Raw genomic sequence first — 17,615 nt, forward strand, 5'->3', positions numbered from 1 at the left:
TTAAAATTAAATACCTGAACTAAAATTCATTGAACTGAACTATGCTCTCACATCAAACAGTAAAACTCCTTGCGAAAAAAGGTAAGCTTACAAGCATATTTAAAATTCTGACTTTGCGAAGGAAAATTATACATTACTACAATACAAAATATAAAATGTATATAATTAATAGATCTATAAGACAGACATGATTGATTTATAAGAGAGAAAAATAATTATTTTTCAAATGTGAAAATGTACTCTTCTTAGGATTATAAACCATAAAATATCTAAACAAAGTAATACAGTTACTGAAATTGTGAATGTCATTTCGAAATGGTAAATTTTCAAATGTGAAAAGGGCACTCTTCTTGGGATTATAAAAATATTTAACAACAAATATATTTATTTCTGTCTTAGGTTGATTCATCTTATTTTTAACCATTATTCCTCAAAATATTAATGTTTGTTACCTATTCCTGCTATAAAAGATATAGCAAGGGGGCATCTGCTTGTTTCAGTATAAGATCGAAACATCTTTCACTGAGTAAATTTTAGTCTGGTGTTCCGAGTGCAAGATAATTCAGTATTACACATTTTCTTAAATTCCTACATTGGTCGGTTAAAAAGCTCATTTACAGTTTAAGTTGTATTGTTTTATATCTTGTCGAGTTAATATAAATTTATTTAATAATTCCACTGGAAAGAGACATGCGTGTTGCGTAACGTCGCTCTGTATTTTATGCTGTCATAATGTTTATGTTGATAGGTCTACGAGATATGCATTTCTTTTAAATTTTGATCGTTTTGACTGTATTTTAGTGATTTTGTAAGCAATTACTATTATACGTATTTGTCTGTTTGAAGCATTTCCAGTCCTTACCATTCATGTCCTTTCACGTTCAAGTGTAGTTCCACACCAGTGAAAATCATATTTGGATTTCTCTCCATTTGAAACAATGAGTTTATCAAGTTATAATATAACATTACATTTCAGTAATCCTTTAAAAGCACAAACTAAAATCCTAAAAGTTTGACCACAATTCTACTAAACATTTGATCAGTACATATTTTTACACATCGTTCCTAAAACATTTAACGTTTAACACATTGTTCCTACAAAAGACAAAATTGCTTTAAAAGTCATTTCAGCCCCAAGCGTTAATGTTAGTGCTCAGGAGTTAGGTGTCGGTTAAGAGTTATGCGGTTAAGAGTTATGCCAAACTGTGTAAAATTTAATATACAAGAAATGAGACCAAAATGACTTTTAAAATTTACATATAGACGACCCAGACAAAAGACGGTAGAATATGTGTTTGAATAAAACAATTATGATTTTATCTCTACATTTTGTAGTATGGAATTTTACGTCAAGCTTTCAGAGTATTAGTGAAACATAACGACACATTATACCCTGATAAACCCACAGTTTTAGAAGTGGGAAATCCAAATACAATGTTCATTTGCACGCAACATCAATTAAACGCGAAAGAATATATATGAATTAGATCTACACATAATTCGACAGTGTTTTAACAAACAAAAATAAATCAGTTGAAATTAGCAATATTAAACTGAAAAAGAAATCAATCTCGTAGAACTATATTAATTTTTTCCAACATATTTATTGCCATAAGAGCAAGCGTAACGTTACGTGTGACCTACACTGATAAATTGTGTACGAAAAAAATCTTTAATTTATATGTAAAACTGAATTATTTTTATGCGTGAACACTACAGTTTATATTTTCAGAAGTTGCATCTTGAGTGATTCGTATTTCGACCTTATACTAAAACAAACAAACAAAATAAAGTTAAACTCCGGTCCCAAATTCTTTTATTTGTGTGCATAAACTGATCCCCGCATATTTATTTATCTTTGAAAACTATCCCTGTCCAGTTTTAAAATAACTTATATTTGAGATGCTTTTGAAATAATTTAACAAATCTTCATAAATGTATTTTTAAATATAATGCGATACTTTAAAACTATAGATATATTATTTCAAGACCAGTAACAAACCAAGCTAGAAATATTTGATTCGTCTAAAATAGTTCGACTGTATCACCAATTTAAAATTATATAATTTCCTCAATTATCCTAAAATTTAACTTACATTTAACAAATAAATAATACAATTCAGCTAATGCTATACATTTAGGTAACTTAAACATGAGCAATTAAAGCTATCAATTAAAGTGATTAGTACCCCCAGACGTCGCTTTTGCAAAGGGAATGTAAAATTTTGTCACCATGACTTTTGACCTTCAAGTGTGACCTTGCCCTTGGACCTAGTGATCTACAAATAGTGAGGGGGTGTTGCTGTAGAATAGGAGATGGGGGATGAGATGTGATGTGTGAGAGATGTAAAACATATATAAGAAAAAAATTAGAGTCGAGTGGGGTTGGGAGTAGAAGTGTGGGAATAAGGGATACTGAAACATCATATAAACATATGATATACAAGATATACATCAATTTACAATCTAATTTATTGTAAAGAAAATGTAAAACTAGAAAATGCTTTTGTAAAAAAGCGCATGTCTCCCCCAATGCAAAGTCCTATAGGCAAGAAGTCAATAGGGGTCAGGAGCGAAAGTCAAAGAGACACTTATGGTTGGCTGCAATAGGGATCATCTACTTGGCATGTCCAATCATCCCGCTAAATTTCAACACTCTTGGCCTAGTGTTTCTCAAGTCACTGTTCAGGCTTCTGTGACCTTGACCTTTGATCAAGTGACCTCAAAATATATAGGGGTCATCTACTCTGCATGTCCAATCATCCTATTAAGTTTCAACATTGTAGGTCAAGTGGTTCTCAAGTTATTTCCAAAAAATGATTTTACATGAACAGGCCCCTGTGACCTTGACCTTTAATAGACTGACCCCAAAATCAATAGGGGTCATCTACTCTGCATGTTCAATCATCCTATGAAGTTTCAACATTCTGGGTCAAGTGGTTCTCAAGTTATTGATCAGAACTGGTTATCAGTGTTCAGGCCCCTGTGACCTTGACCTTTAACGGAGTGACCCCAAAAACAATAGGGGTCATTTACTCTGCATGAACAATAATCCTATGAAGTTTCAACATTCTGGGTCGAAAGGTTCTCAAGTTATTGATTGGAAATGGTTTTCCATGTTCAGGCCCCTGTGGCCTTGATCTTTAACAGAGTGACCCTAAAATCGTTAGGGGTCAACTACTCTGCATGACCAATCATCCTATGAAGTTTCATCATTCTGGGTCAAGTGGTTCTGAAGTTACTGACCAGAAATGGTTTTCAATGTTCAGGTCCCTGTGACCTTGACCTTTCACAGTGACCCCAAAATCGTTAGGGGTCATCTACTCTGCATGACCAATCATCCTATTAAGTTTCAACATTCTGGGTCAAGTGGTTCTCAAGTTACTGACCGGAAATGGTTTTCAATGTTCAGGCCCCTGTGACCTTGACCTTTAATGGAGTGACCCCAAAATCGATAGGGGTCATCTACTTTGTATGTTGAATCATTCTATGAAGTTTCAACATTCTGGGTCAAGTGGTTCTCTAGTTATTGATTGGAAATGGTTTTCCATGTTCAGGCCCCTGTGACCTTGACCTTTGATGGAGTGACCCCAAAATCAATAGGGGTCATCTACTCTTTATGACCAATCATCCTATGAAGTTTCAACATTCTGGGTCAAGTGGTTCTCTAGTTATTGATCGGAAATGGTTTTCAATGTTCAGGCCCCTGTGACCTTGACCTTTGACGGAGTGACCCCAATATCAATAGGGATCATCTACTCTTCATCATCAATCATCCTATGAATTTTCAACATTCTGGGTCAAGTGGTTCTCTAGTTATTGATCAGAAATGGTTTTCAATGTTCAGGTCCCTGTGACCTTGACCTTTGACAGAGTGACCCCAAAATCAATAGGGGTCATCTACTCTTCATGACCAATCATCCTATGAAGTTTCAACATTCTGGGTCAAGTGGTTCTCAAGTTACTGACCGGAAATGGTTTTCAATGTTCGGGCCCCTGTGACCTTGACCTTTAATGGAGTGACCCCAAAATCGATAGGGGTCATCTACTTTGCATGTACAATCAACCTATGAAGTTTTAACATTCTGGGTCAAGTGGTTCTCTAGTTATTGATCGGAAATGGTTTTCCATGTTCAGGCCCCTGTGACCTTGACCTTTGATGGAGTGACCCCAAAATCAATAGGGGTCATCTACTCTTTATGACCAATCATCCTATGAAGTTTCAACATTCTTGGTCAAGTGGTTCTCTAGTTATTGATCGGAAATGGTTTTCAATGTTCGGGCCCCTGTGACCTTGACCTTTGACGGAGTGACCCCAAAAACAATAGGGGTCGTCTTCTCCAGCAGCCCTACAACCCTATGAAGTTTGAAGGTTCTAGGTCAAATGGTTCCCCAGTTATTGCTCGGAAATGAAGTGTGACGTACGGACGGACGGACAGGGCAAAAACGATATGTCTCCTGGGGGAGACATAATAAATCTTTGTTCTGGGCAAGAGGTGGTGAAATGGGGTTGAAGGTGGTAGGTGGAGACAGGTGGGTAGCGGAAATGAGGGGAATATGAAATATAAGTTTGTGTGAGGAATGTATCTTTTGGTAGGTGTCGGGATTGGGGTATAGAAAGTATGGGTAGGGCTCAAAAGCGTGGGACATACCAGTGCAAAGAAACAGTATGAGTAATAAGTCCAATTGTGAAGCGTGCATAAAACTTTAACGAACATTATTACAAAATCTGACCCAGTGCCCTTGACCTTTGACCTACCTGATCTTAAACCTAAAGACTTTTGCCCCTTCCTAAGGTCAATCCTTATGTAAGGTTTGATGATTATAGGATAGTGGATAAGAGGATATAGTGCAAATGAGAAGTTTGTCATAAAACTTTAACCAGCACTGTTATAATGTTTGACCCAGTGACCTTGACGTTTAAAATAACAGATGTCTGTCCCTTACCAAGACTAACACTTGTGAAGTTTGAAGTTAAAAGGGGAAATAGTAAAGAATATATAGTAAAACAAGCTTGCCATAAAATTTTAACATGAATACATCGGTGGCAGTGACGACGACGCAAAGGCAAGTACAATAATTCTCTTTAATCTTCGAATAGTCGAGTTAAGTACCTGCCAAGCCATTTAGACAATATGGAGCGGACATGAAGTTAAACTACTTGACTTTAGACCTCAAAAGGTAACCTTAACTTTGGACCTAATGACATGAGTTGTGAGCTCTGCACACCATCCTGATGAAATTAATAACTGATGTCAGTTTTATGAAAGCGGACACGATGGGCGGATGGACGAACGGACTGTTGGACATACGTGACTCCAATATAACCCCATATACTTTGTACGTGGGGATATGATTATAAACATGTCAGCTTATTTCTAATTTGTTTAAATATGCTCGTGTCAGGGCGGCTGTGATGGTGATATGCTTATATCTTGTGCAAGGTTTGTCATGAATTCATCATACTTTGTTCTTCCTTCTGCATATATTTCTCTTGTGTGTTTGAAATCAATCTGAAAATGATTATAAATAATTAAGACAGGAAGTACTTCAAGCTATAAAGTCAAATCAAATTTAACTAAATATTTCATGATTCTTTTCTTTTCAGAGTAATCGGTAAAATATATCTCTCCCCTTCCTTCGCAAGCAAAATAATAGAAATTTGGAATGGAAATATTTAACCAAAGGCAGCATATAAACAACAAGAAACTAGAGACCTTCCTTCGCAAGCAAAATAATAGAAATTTGGAATGGAAATATTTAACCAAAGGCAGCATATAAACAAGAAACTAGAGACCTTCCTTCGCAAGCAAAATAATAGATATTTGGAATGGAAATATTTAACCAAAGGCAGCATATAAACAAGAAACTAGAGACCTTCCTTCGCAAGCAAAATAATAGATATTTGGAATGGAAATATTTAACCAAAGGCATCACATAAACAACAAGAAACTAGAGATTTTACCCTGCTGTGACAGTGACCTTTGACTTATGCGCATTGCATATTGTCTAATCGCCACAAACCTTTATGACAAGTTTAAAGTTAACAAGTGAATGAAGTATTGCCATGCAATACAAAGTCCCCTACTGGAAGGCACCTAATTTTCTCTTCTGCAGTATAACATAATGAACTGATATCTGTCAATGATGTATAAACAATATTGTACTATATATACAATAAGCAAAGCACTTGGATTAAAATTTGCATATATAGAAACGTACAGTTGTTTTCATTTGGAAGTTTTTTTGGCCGATTATACAAAAAGTTATCATAAAAGTTATTTATAGTAACAACAAAGTGAAATTAACCCTAAAAAATCTATATAAGTCCACAAGGTAGAGATAGATCAAAATACACCTAATAATTGGATGTACCATGCATGTTGTACCACAGAAAAGTGCTCGATTTTTCCCTACGGCCAGTAATAAAAAAGTTACAATATAGTCTATTTATAGTAATAACAAAGGGAAGTAATTCCAAAAAAAAGTGTGCCTCATGGTGGTGAACATTTGTGCCAAGTTACATCAAAATCCCTCCATGCATGAAAAAGAAATGCTCTGGACAAAGTCATTCTTGAATTTGACCTTTGACCTCTAAGTATGACCTTGACCATAGACCTAGGGACCTGGTTCTGACGCATGACAATTCGTCTCATGGTGGTGAACATTTGTGCCAAGTTACATTAAAATCCCTACATGCATAAAGAAGAGATTCTTGAATTTGACCTTTGACCTCTTAGTATGACCTTGACCTTAGACCTAGGGCCGGGGCTTTGCGCACAACATGTTGTCTCATCCAGGGGAATGTTTGTGCCAGCTGATATTTAAATCCTGTTTTGCATGACAAAGTTATAGACCAGACAGGAAAAAAATCCTATTGACGTTTTATTTCAAAGTGTGACCTTGACCTTTAAGCTAGGGTTCTGGGTGGGACATGTCAACTCATCATGGGGAACATTTATGCCAAGTAATATTGTAATCCCTTGATGGATGACAGAGTTCTGGACCGGATAGGAAAAAAGCCCTATTGACCTTTGACCCCCAATGGTGACCTTGACCTTTCAGAAAGGGCTCCGGGATTTGCGCATGACATGCTGTCTCATCATGGGGAACATCTGTGCCAAGTAATATTGAAATCCCTTAATGAATGACAGAGTTATGGACAGGACACGAAACAGACCCTGTTCATGTCATGTTAACATTTGACTGCTAAGTGTGACCTTGACCTTTGAGCTAGGGGTCTGAAAGTTGTGCACGGCACATTGTCTTATTATGAGGTACAATTGTGCTAATCGATATTAAAATCCCTTCATTGGTGGAAGAGTTATGGACCGGACAGGAAAAAAGCCCAGTTGACATTTGACCTCCAATTGTGACCTTGACCTTTGAGCTAGGGGTGGGGGTTTTGCGCATGACACGTCGTCTCATCATGGGAAACATTTTGCCAAGTAATATTAAAATCCCTTCATAGATATAAGAGTTATGAACCGGACACGAAACAGACCCTGTTCATGTCATGTTAACTTTTGACTGCTAAGTGTGACCTTGACCTTTGAGCTAGGGGTCTGAAAATTGTCCATGACACATCGTCTTATTATGAGGTACAATTGTACCAAGTGATATTAAAATCCCTTCATGGATGGGAGAGATATGGACCGGACAGGAAAAAAGCCCTGTTAACCTTTGACCTCCAACTGTGACCTTGATCTTTAAGCTAGGGGTCCAGGTTTTGTGCATGACAAGTCGTTTTATCATGGGGAACATTTGCATCAAGTAATATTAAAATCCCTTCATGGATAAAAGAGTTCTGGACCGGAGAGGAAAAAGAACCTATTGACCTTTGGCCTCCAATTTTGACCTTGACCTTTGAGCTAGGGGTCCGGGTTTTGCGCACGGCATGTTGTCTCATTATGGGGAACATTTGTGCCAAGTAATATCAAAATCCCTTTATAGATGGCAGAGTTATGAACCAGACAGGAAAAAAGCCCTATTGACCTTTGTCCCCCAATGGTGACTTTGACCTTTCAGAAAGGGCTCCAGGATTTGCGCATGACATGCTGTCTCATCATGGGGAACATCTGTGCCAAGTAATATTGAAATCCCTTAATGAATGACAGAGTTACGGACAGGACACGAAACAGACCCTGTTCATGTCATGTTAACATCTGACTGCTAAGTGTGACCTTGACCTTTGAGCTAGGGGTCTGAAAGTTGTGCATGACACATTGTCTTATTATGAGGTACAATTGTGCTAATCGATATTAAAATCCCTTCATGGATGGGAGAGTTATGGACCGGACAGGAAAAAAGCCCTGTTGACATTTGACCTCCAATTGTGACCTTGATCTTTGAGCTAGGGGTGGCGGTTTTGCGCACAACATGTCGTCTCATCATGGGAAACATTTGTGCCAAGTAATATTAAAATCCCTTCATAGATGAAAGAGTTATGAACCGGACACGAAACAGACCCTGTTCATGTCATGTTAACATTTGACTGCTAAGTGTGACCTTGATCTTTGAGCTAGGGGTCTGAAAATTGTCCATGACATATCGTCTTATTATGAGGTACAATTGTGCCAAGTGATATTAAAATCCCTTCATGGATGGGAGAGTTATGGACAGGACAGGAAAAAAGCCATGTTAACCTTTGACCTCCAACTGTGACCTTGACCTTTAAGCTAGGGGTCCGGGTTTTGCGCATGACACAACGTTTTATCATGGGGAACATTTGCGCCAACTAATATTAAAATCCTTTCATGGATAAAAGAGTTATGGACCAGACATGAAATTGCGGACGGACGGAATGACGGATTGACAGAATGACGGAAAGACGGAAAAGCGCATTCCTATAGTCCCCAAAACTGGTTTTCAACCAGTAGGGGACTAATAACTTGAATGGGTTATTGAGTTATGTTCCGGACACAAAGGACAGACAGACAGACTGACAGACGCAAACAATCGCCCGCCATTATATAAAATGCCCGATTTTTTAAACCAGTATATAAAAAGATATGAAGTTTCAAATCTATAGTATTCAAGCAAAGTGACCCTAGATAAAAGTAAAAAATACCAATTTTCTAAATTTAAATGGGCTTTCATGCTATAAAATGCAAGAAAAATAAATACGAGTCTTTGCCTACTTACTAACTGAATAACTGAATTATTAACTGTTTTGTTTGTTTTGGGTTTAACGCCGTTTTCAACAGTATTTCAGCCATGTAACGGCAGGCAGTTAACCTAACCAGTGTTCCTGGATTCTGTACCAGTACAAACCTGTTCTCCGCAAGTAACTGCCAACTTCCCCACATGAGAATTATTAACTGAATGATAATAAACGAATGTATGAAGGTTTCAAAGCTGTTATAGTTGCCCAAAACAAAACAACAAGCTGCGTTCAATAAACGCTTGATGCCCCCAGTGGCATCCTTGTAAATAAATTTTGCACCTAAGTCCAATAGTATCAAGTAATTCTAGTAAGGGGTATTGATGCTAGACAAAACGGTCCCATTTGGTTTGCCAAGAGATGGTCCATATAAAGCAACCTAAGTCCAAAATGAGGTCGAGGTCAAAGTCAAACTGAGGTCAGGTGACGTCTGAAGATGAGGAATGGTTACTGGTTACATATGCATTAGTATCAAGTCATTCTAGTAAGGACGAAACGGTCCCATTTGGTTAACCAAGAGATGGCCCATAATAAAGCAACCTAAGTCCAAAATGAGGTCAAGGTCAAAGTCAAACTGATGTCTGAATATGAGGAATGGTCAAAGGTTACATCTGCATTAGTATAAATGTATTCTAGTAAGGGGTATTGATGCTAGACGAAACGGGCCCATTTGGTTAACCAAGAGATGGCCCATATAAAGCAACCTAAGTCCAAAACGAGGTCAGGGTCAAGGTCAAACTGAGGTCAGGTGATGTTTGAAGATGAAGAATGGTCACAGGTTACATTTGTATTAGTATCAAGTCATTCTAGTAAGGGGTATTGATGCTAGACGAAACGGTCCCATTTGGTTAACCTCGTATGGACGGATGAACGAACGGACGGACAGGACAATCACTATATGCCTCCCGCATCTGTAGATGCCGGGGGCATAAAAAAACAAATAACCAAGAAAATATGAGCCATGCCATGAGAAAACCAACAGAGTGGCTTTGCAGCCAGCATGGATCCAGACCAGCCTGTGCATCCGCGCAGTCTGGTCAGGATCTATGCTGTTCGCTTTCATAGCCTATTGTAATTAAAGAAACCGTTAGCGAACATCCTGACCAGACGTGTGGATGCGCAGGCTGGTCTGGATCCATGCTGATCGCAAAAGTCATCATGTTGGTTTTCTCATGGCGCGGCTCATATAATTTCGCAGTACATAAGGTGGCATAATTGTTATGAAATGCTTGAGAGAGATATTTCTACTTACTCACCTAATGATGATAAACAATTGTGCACAATTTTAAAAGTTTTCTATATAAAACAAGAGTTGTCCGTAAGACAGCCAATGCTCGACTATTCGAAGCAGGAATATTACCCTAAATGTTTAAATATCTGTATCAATATTTCAACGGAATGTATGTTGATTACATGAAGTAAGTTAAATATTCAAAAAATAGTAACTTGCATGCAAAACTTGACCAGAAGAAGTTCAAAAGGCTTATAATTTTGCAAAATAAATATCAGAGTTACAGAACTTGATGCTATCACCTAGTTTTATAACCCGGAAGACACATGTTTCAAATCAATATCTGGATTAGGTTTGATTAAGTTCCATGCAAAACTTTAACCGGGACTTTCTAATTCCAAAAGGGGGCATATTTTGCCCGAAATACATGTCAGAGCTATGGGACTTGATCCTGAGAAATTGGTTTTTTTACCTATCGCTCACCTGTCATCATTGCACTTAAGGACAAGAAGGTCAAACAAGAGCTGTCAGATGACAGCGCACTCGACTATTTGAAGAATTGATTGAAGAATGGGGTCAAAATATTACCACAGATATTCAGACAAAAGAAGATTAGACAAACAATGTTCCTGTATTTGTGGATTTCGATAAGTCTTGCACTAAATGGCAATGTGTGAACCAATTTCAAAGTCCAGAAAGGGTCATAATTCAGCCAAAATAGTTGTCAGAGTTATGTACTCTTGCCTACAGATTGAAATCATGGTGATAAACAAGTGTTCAAAGTTTAAAAGCCATATGTCAAATAGTTTTGACAAAACATGGACTTGTATGAAAACAGAACAAATTTCCAAGTCCAAAAAGGGCCATAATTCAGCTTAAATAGATGACAGAGTTATGTTCTCTTTCCTACAAATAGAGACTATTATACTGAACAAGTGATAAAAGTTTCAAAGCCATATGTCAAACACTTTACACAAAATATTAACAGGTACGAAAAACTTAACCAAGATTTCTAAGTCAAAAGGGGCCATAATTCAGCCAAAATCCTTGATAGAGTTATGTACTCTTGCCTATAACTGGACATGGTGATGGTAAACAGGTGTTGAAAGTTTCAAAGCTTTATCTCAAAAGACTTTGTCAAAATATGAACTGGTACGAAAAACTTAACCAAGATTTTTAAGTCGAAAGGGGCAATAATTCAGCCAAAATCCTTGATTGAGTTATGTACTCTTGCCTTTAACTGGACATGGTGATGGTTAACAAGTGTTGAAAGTTTCAAAACTTTATCTCAAAAGACTTTGTCAAAATATAAACTAGTACGAAAAACTTAACCATGATTTCTAAGTCAAAAAGGGCCATAATTCAGCCAAAATCCTTGATGTAGTTATGTGCTCTTGCCTATAACTGGTCATGGTGATGGTCAAAAAATGTTGAAAGTTTCAAAGCTTCATCTCCAAAGACTTTGTCAAAATGTGGACTGGTACGAAAAACTTAACCAAGGTGTGACGCCGACGCCGTGGTGAGTAGAATAGCTCTACTTATTCTTCGAATAGTCGAGCTAAAAATATGTTTCAAAGCTATATGCAAACAATAGCTGCAGTTACTTAAATGCAAAACTTTTACCAAGATTTTCTAAGTCCCAAACGGGAATTTCAAAGTTATATACAGCATACATTTAAATGATAGCTATACATACTTGCAATCAAAACTTTAACCACGAGGACACCAGTGTAAGTACAATAGCTGAGATTATTTTTCGAATAGTGGAGCTAAAAATGGACCTAATTTAAAATTCTTATTCAACGTTGACGCGACAATGAAGTGACGATAATGCCTTTTTTCAAAAATCGGACGAGCTATAAATAAATAATTTACGTAAAATAAAACTAGAACTGTCACAGGAGTGACGAATACCCCCATAATACGGCCTTGACACAGAAGAATGGCAACCATAAGAAAGAATGGCTACAAGAAGGTGCAATTTAAATCAAACTTGACCAGTATTTTATGATATTACACCTGTGTACCAAAATTTATCTAAATCTGTCAAGCCTTTCGTGAGTTATTGTCCGGCAACCATGAGTTTTGCAAATTTTTAGTTGCAAAGGGGCCATAACTACATAAACTAGAGCTGTCTGATGACAGCGTGCTCGACTATTTGAAGAACTGATTGAAGAATGGGGTCAAAATATTTCCATCGATATTCAGACAAAAGAAATAAATAGATAAGACAAACAATGTTCCTGTATTACTTTGATTTCGATAAGTCTTGCACTAAATGGCAATATATGAGCCAATTTCAAAGTCCAAAAAGGGCCATAATTCAGTCAAAACAGTTATGTACTCTTGCCTACAGATGGAAATCATAATGATAAACAAGTGTTCAAAGTTTAAAAGCCATATGTCAAATAGTTTTGACAAAACATGGACTTGTATGAAAACAGAACAAATTTCCAAGTCCAAAAAGGGCCATAATTCAGCCAAAATAGATGACAGAGTTATGTTCTCTTTCCTACAGATAGAGACTATTATACTAAACAAGTGATAAAAGTTTCAAAGCCATATGTCAAACACTTTACAAAAAGTATGAACTGGAACGAAAAACTTAACCAAGATTTCTAAGTCAAAAGGGGCCATAATTCAGCCAAAATCCTTGATGGAGTTATGTACTCTTGCCTATAACTGGACATGGTGATGGCAAACAGGTGTTGAAAGTTTCAAAGCTTTATCTCAAAAGACTTTGTCAAAATATGAACTGGTACGAAAAACTTAACCCAGATTTCTAAGTCAAAAGGGGCCATAATTCAGCCAAAATCCTTGATGGAGTTATGTACTCTTGCCTATAACTGGACATGGTGATGGCAAACAGGTGTTGAAAGTTTCAAAGCTTTATCTCAAAAGACTTTGTCAAAATATGAACTGGTACGAAAAACTTAACCCAGATTTCTAAGTCAAAAAGGGCCATAATTCAGCCAAAATCCTTGATGGAGTTATGTGCTCTTGCCTATAACTGGACATGGTGATGGTAAACAAGTGTTGAAAGTTTCAAAGCTTTATCTCAAAAGACTTTGTCAAAATATGAACTGGTACGAAAAACTTAACCATGATTTCTAAGTCAAAAGGGGCTATAATTGAGCCAAAATCCTTGATGGAGTTATGTGCTCTTGCCTATAACTGGCCATGATGATGGTAAACAAGTGTTGAATATTTCAAAGCTTTATCTCAAAAGACTTTGTCAAAATGTGGACTGGTACGAAAAACTTAACCCCAGGTGTGACGCCGACGCCGTGGTGAGTAGGATAGCACTACTTATTCTTCGAATAGTCGAGCTAAAAATGGTGGTTTGTAGCCAAAGTCGAACTTTCACTGGAGTGTATAATGACTCCAATGGTGAATGAATATTGCACAATACCTTGCGTCTGTGTTAAAAATTTCAAATAATAAGAGAGGTACAGATTAAGTGTATCGCAACACTATACAAGAGCTGTCAGTGGACAGCGCGCTCGACTATTCTCAGTGCTTGATAGTATAATATAAGCAATGAGTAAAACTTTAACATTACAATAAGCATATTCTAAGTCGAAAAGGGGCCATAATTCAGTCAAAATGTTTGATAGAGTTGCCTCCTCCTTTTTACAGACTGGGGTCATGATGGTAAACAAGTAAGCAAAATATGAAAGCAATATCTCAATGGGCTTTGAAAATATTTGGGGTGGTACGCAAACTTTAACATTTATTCTAAGTCGAAAAGGGGCCATAATTCAGTCAAAATGCTTGATAGAGTTGCCTCCTCCTTTTTACAGACAGGGGTCATGATGGTAAACAAGTATGCAAAATATGAAAGCAGTATCTCAATAGACTTTGAAAATATTTGGGGTGGTACGCAAACTTCAACATTTATTCTAAGTCTAAAATGGGCCATAATTCAGTCAAAATGCTTGATAGAGTTGCCTCCTCCTTTTTACAGACTGGGGTCATGATGGTAAACAAGTATGCAAAATATGAAAGCAATATCTCAATAGACTTTGAAAATATTTGGGGTGGTACGCAAACTTTAACATTTCTTCTAAGTCAAAAAGGGGCCATAATTCAGTCAAAATGCTTGATAGAGTTGCCTCCTCCTTTTTACAGACAGGGGTCATGATGGTAAACAAGTATGCAAAATATGAAAGCAATATCTCAATGGACTTCAAAAATATTTGAGGTGGTACGCGAGTAGGATAGCTCCCCTATTTTTCGAATAGTCGAGCTAATAAGTATAATTCTAAGAAAAAAGAGGGCATAATTCAGGAAATATTGGTGCAAGAGTTATGCACCTTGTGTCACATGATGTGGTTGATAAGGTGAATATCTATTTTAAGTTTGAATCAAATCCATTTAGTAATAACCAAGATAAAGTGAAAGTGTAAGTAAAAAGGGAGGCATACTGTAATTTATGAAATATGTTGCAAGAGTTATGACCCTTGTGTCATATGATATGAGTGATGAGTGTTGAACAATATTTTAAGTTTGAATCAAATCCATTCAGTAATAAATCCCTTCCAGGCACATAGAAGTTATGAAGTTAAAACCAAATATCCAACCTTTGACCTTGATCTTTGACCATCAGACATAGGTGATGTATTCAACAGTCATCTGGTCTTGAGGAATAATAATGTGAAGTTAAATTAAAATCCTTCCAGGCATATAGATTTCGAGACGGGACGCAACGCGATATGCTCAACTGGCTCCTATATAGCCCCCCCACCCCCACCCTCAACATTTTGGATGTTTGGTGGGGGTATAATGAAAAATTTACTTTAGATTTATCATATATTCATATATTCATAAAAGGCATACATGCATATCTACAGCACACACCAGCGTTATTCATTTTCATAACTGCTCTTTTTTTAAGGTAGTATCATTTATGGTTAATCATAAGTATTTGAATTCTTAAACATGCTAAGTTCCGGGCGTCTAAGAACACGATTATGCACTAAACAATTTACCATTAAAGGTGCACGTGTTTTTATCAATATTTCAACGGAATGTAATACTATGTTGATTGCATGAAATAAGTTAAATATTCAAAAAAATGGTGAAAATAATGTGAAATCTTTTACTTTTAACGAATGACTTGGTTTACAAAAATCTTTTAAAGCGTATCACAGGTAAAGGTAAAAGGTAAAGGTAAATTTTATTTACTTTCGCTTTGTGAAACAATTAACATAATCTCTGTAGAGCTTTTGAGCAACCCTATTCTAAGAACAGTTAAAACCAATTATGCCTTACCCCCAGCAATTTGCTTGTACCTATTTACAGCTGGGTCGACTAAGGCAAACGTGATAAAGTGCCTTGCCCAAGGACACACCGCAATGGGAGTAGCCAGGATTCAAACCAGGGGCCTTCACCTCCGTAGGAAAGCGTATTAGCCCACTCAACCACTGCATCCAAAGGATCAATATTTTTGTCAACTTTTTAACGATTTGGTGCCATAGCAACCAATTTTTGTTACAACAACAAAATTAAAGGATGTGTTTGTTCGCCACACTGCCTTCTACAAAATTGAATGTAAACATCTTCTATCACCGGAAAATATCGTGAACTTTTGGAGTGACTGCATGATTTACATTTTTATTGATGGCCGGACTGAGGAAGGTGGTGTAAATCGTGTTTCCTCCTATGAAATACCGGTAGGGACAAAAAACATTTTAAGTATCATAATTCGCTAAAATTCATATGTCCTTACTGAGAAATTAACACTGACAATCAAGAACATACTTCTGTAGAAACAAGAGCTGTCGGAAGACAGCATCGCCTGACTATTACACCAAAGACGAAAAAGGCCCATATTAGTTTACAAAACGCAAAACAGAGTCGTTGTACCTGTACAGTACATGTCAACTCATCACAGTGGACACATGTGTGTAGTTTCAAACTATTCCCATAAGTCGGTACTGAAATACCAACTTACATACAAAAAAAAAACATAACCAAACATTGCGAAGTCGGAATACCTTAATACAAACAAGAGGACCATGATGGTCCTGAATCACTCACCTCTTCCCACATGACACAGTTTTGAAAATGACGTCGTTTTTTCTATTATTTGACATAATGACCTAGTTTTTGAGCTCATGTGACCCAGTTTTGAACTTGACCTAGATATTATCAAGATAAAAATTCTGACCAATTTTCATGAAGATCCATTGAAAAATATGGTCTCTAGAGAGGTCACAAGGTTTTTCTATTATTTGACATAGTGACCTAGTTTTCAAAGGTACATGACCCTGTTTTGAATTTTACCTAGATATCATCAAGTTGAACATTCTCACTAATTTTCATGAAGATCTCATGAGAAATATGGCCTCTAGAGAGGTCACAAGGTTTTCCTATTTTTATACCTACTGGCCTAGTTTTTGACCACATGTGACCCAGTTTCGAAAGTGACCTAGATATCATCAAGGTGAAGATTCAGATCAATTTTCATGAAGATCCATTGAAAAATATTGGCCTCTAGAGAGGTCAAAAGATTTTTCTAATTTTAGACCTACTGACCTAGTTTTTGACCGCAGTTGACCCAGTTTTAAACTTAACCTAGATATCATCAAGATATTCAGACCAACTTTCATACAGATCCCATGAAAAGTATGGCCTCTAGAGAGGTCACAAGGTTTTTTTTATTATTTGACCTACTGAGCTAGTTTTTTAAGGCATGTGACCCAGTTTCAAACTTGACCTAGATATCATCAAGGTGAACATTCTGACCAATTTTCATGAAGATCCATTCAAGGGTATGGCCTCTAGAGAGGTCACAAGGTTTTTCTATTTCAAGACCTACTGACCTAGTTTTTGATCGCAGTTGACCCAGTTTCAAATTTATATATCATCAAGATAAACACTCTGACCAACTTCCATACAGATCCCATGAAAAATATGGCCTCTAGAGAGGTCACAACGTTTGTTCATTATTTGACCTACTGACCTGCTTTTTGATGGCAGGTGACCCACTTTCGAACTTCATTTAGATATCATCAAGATAAACATTCTGACCAATTTTTATGGAGATCCATTCACAAGTATGGCCTCTAGAGAGGTCACAAGGTTTTTCTATTTTTAGATCAACTGACCTAATTTTTGACCGCACATGACCCTGTTTGGAACTTGACCTAGATATCATCAAGATGGACATTCAGGCCAACTTTCATACAGATCCCATGAAAAATATGGCCTTTAGAG

General features: G+C 36.9%; 1 long non-coding RNA gene across 2 annotated transcripts in view; it reads right to left on the bottom strand.

Annotated features, from left to right (window-relative positions):
• Nucleotides 1-1,049: 1,049 nt before the first annotated feature.
• LOC123524502 (uncharacterized) overlaps nucleotides 1,050-17,615 on the bottom strand; it is a 32,350-nt gene continuing 15,784 nt past the window's right edge. For both annotated transcript variants that reach the window (XR_008370272.1, XR_006681289.2), the window contains exon 5: nucleotides 1,050-5,513. This is a non-coding gene — a long non-coding RNA (uncharacterized LOC123524502). The remainder of the gene's footprint in view (nucleotides 5,514-17,615) is intronic.

Source organism: Mercenaria mercenaria, chromosome 3, assembly GCF_021730395.1.
Source record: "Mercenaria mercenaria strain notata chromosome 3, MADL_Memer_1, whole genome shotgun sequence".
Lineage (NCBI taxonomy): Eukaryota > Metazoa > Mollusca > Bivalvia > Venerida > Veneridae > Mercenaria > Mercenaria mercenaria.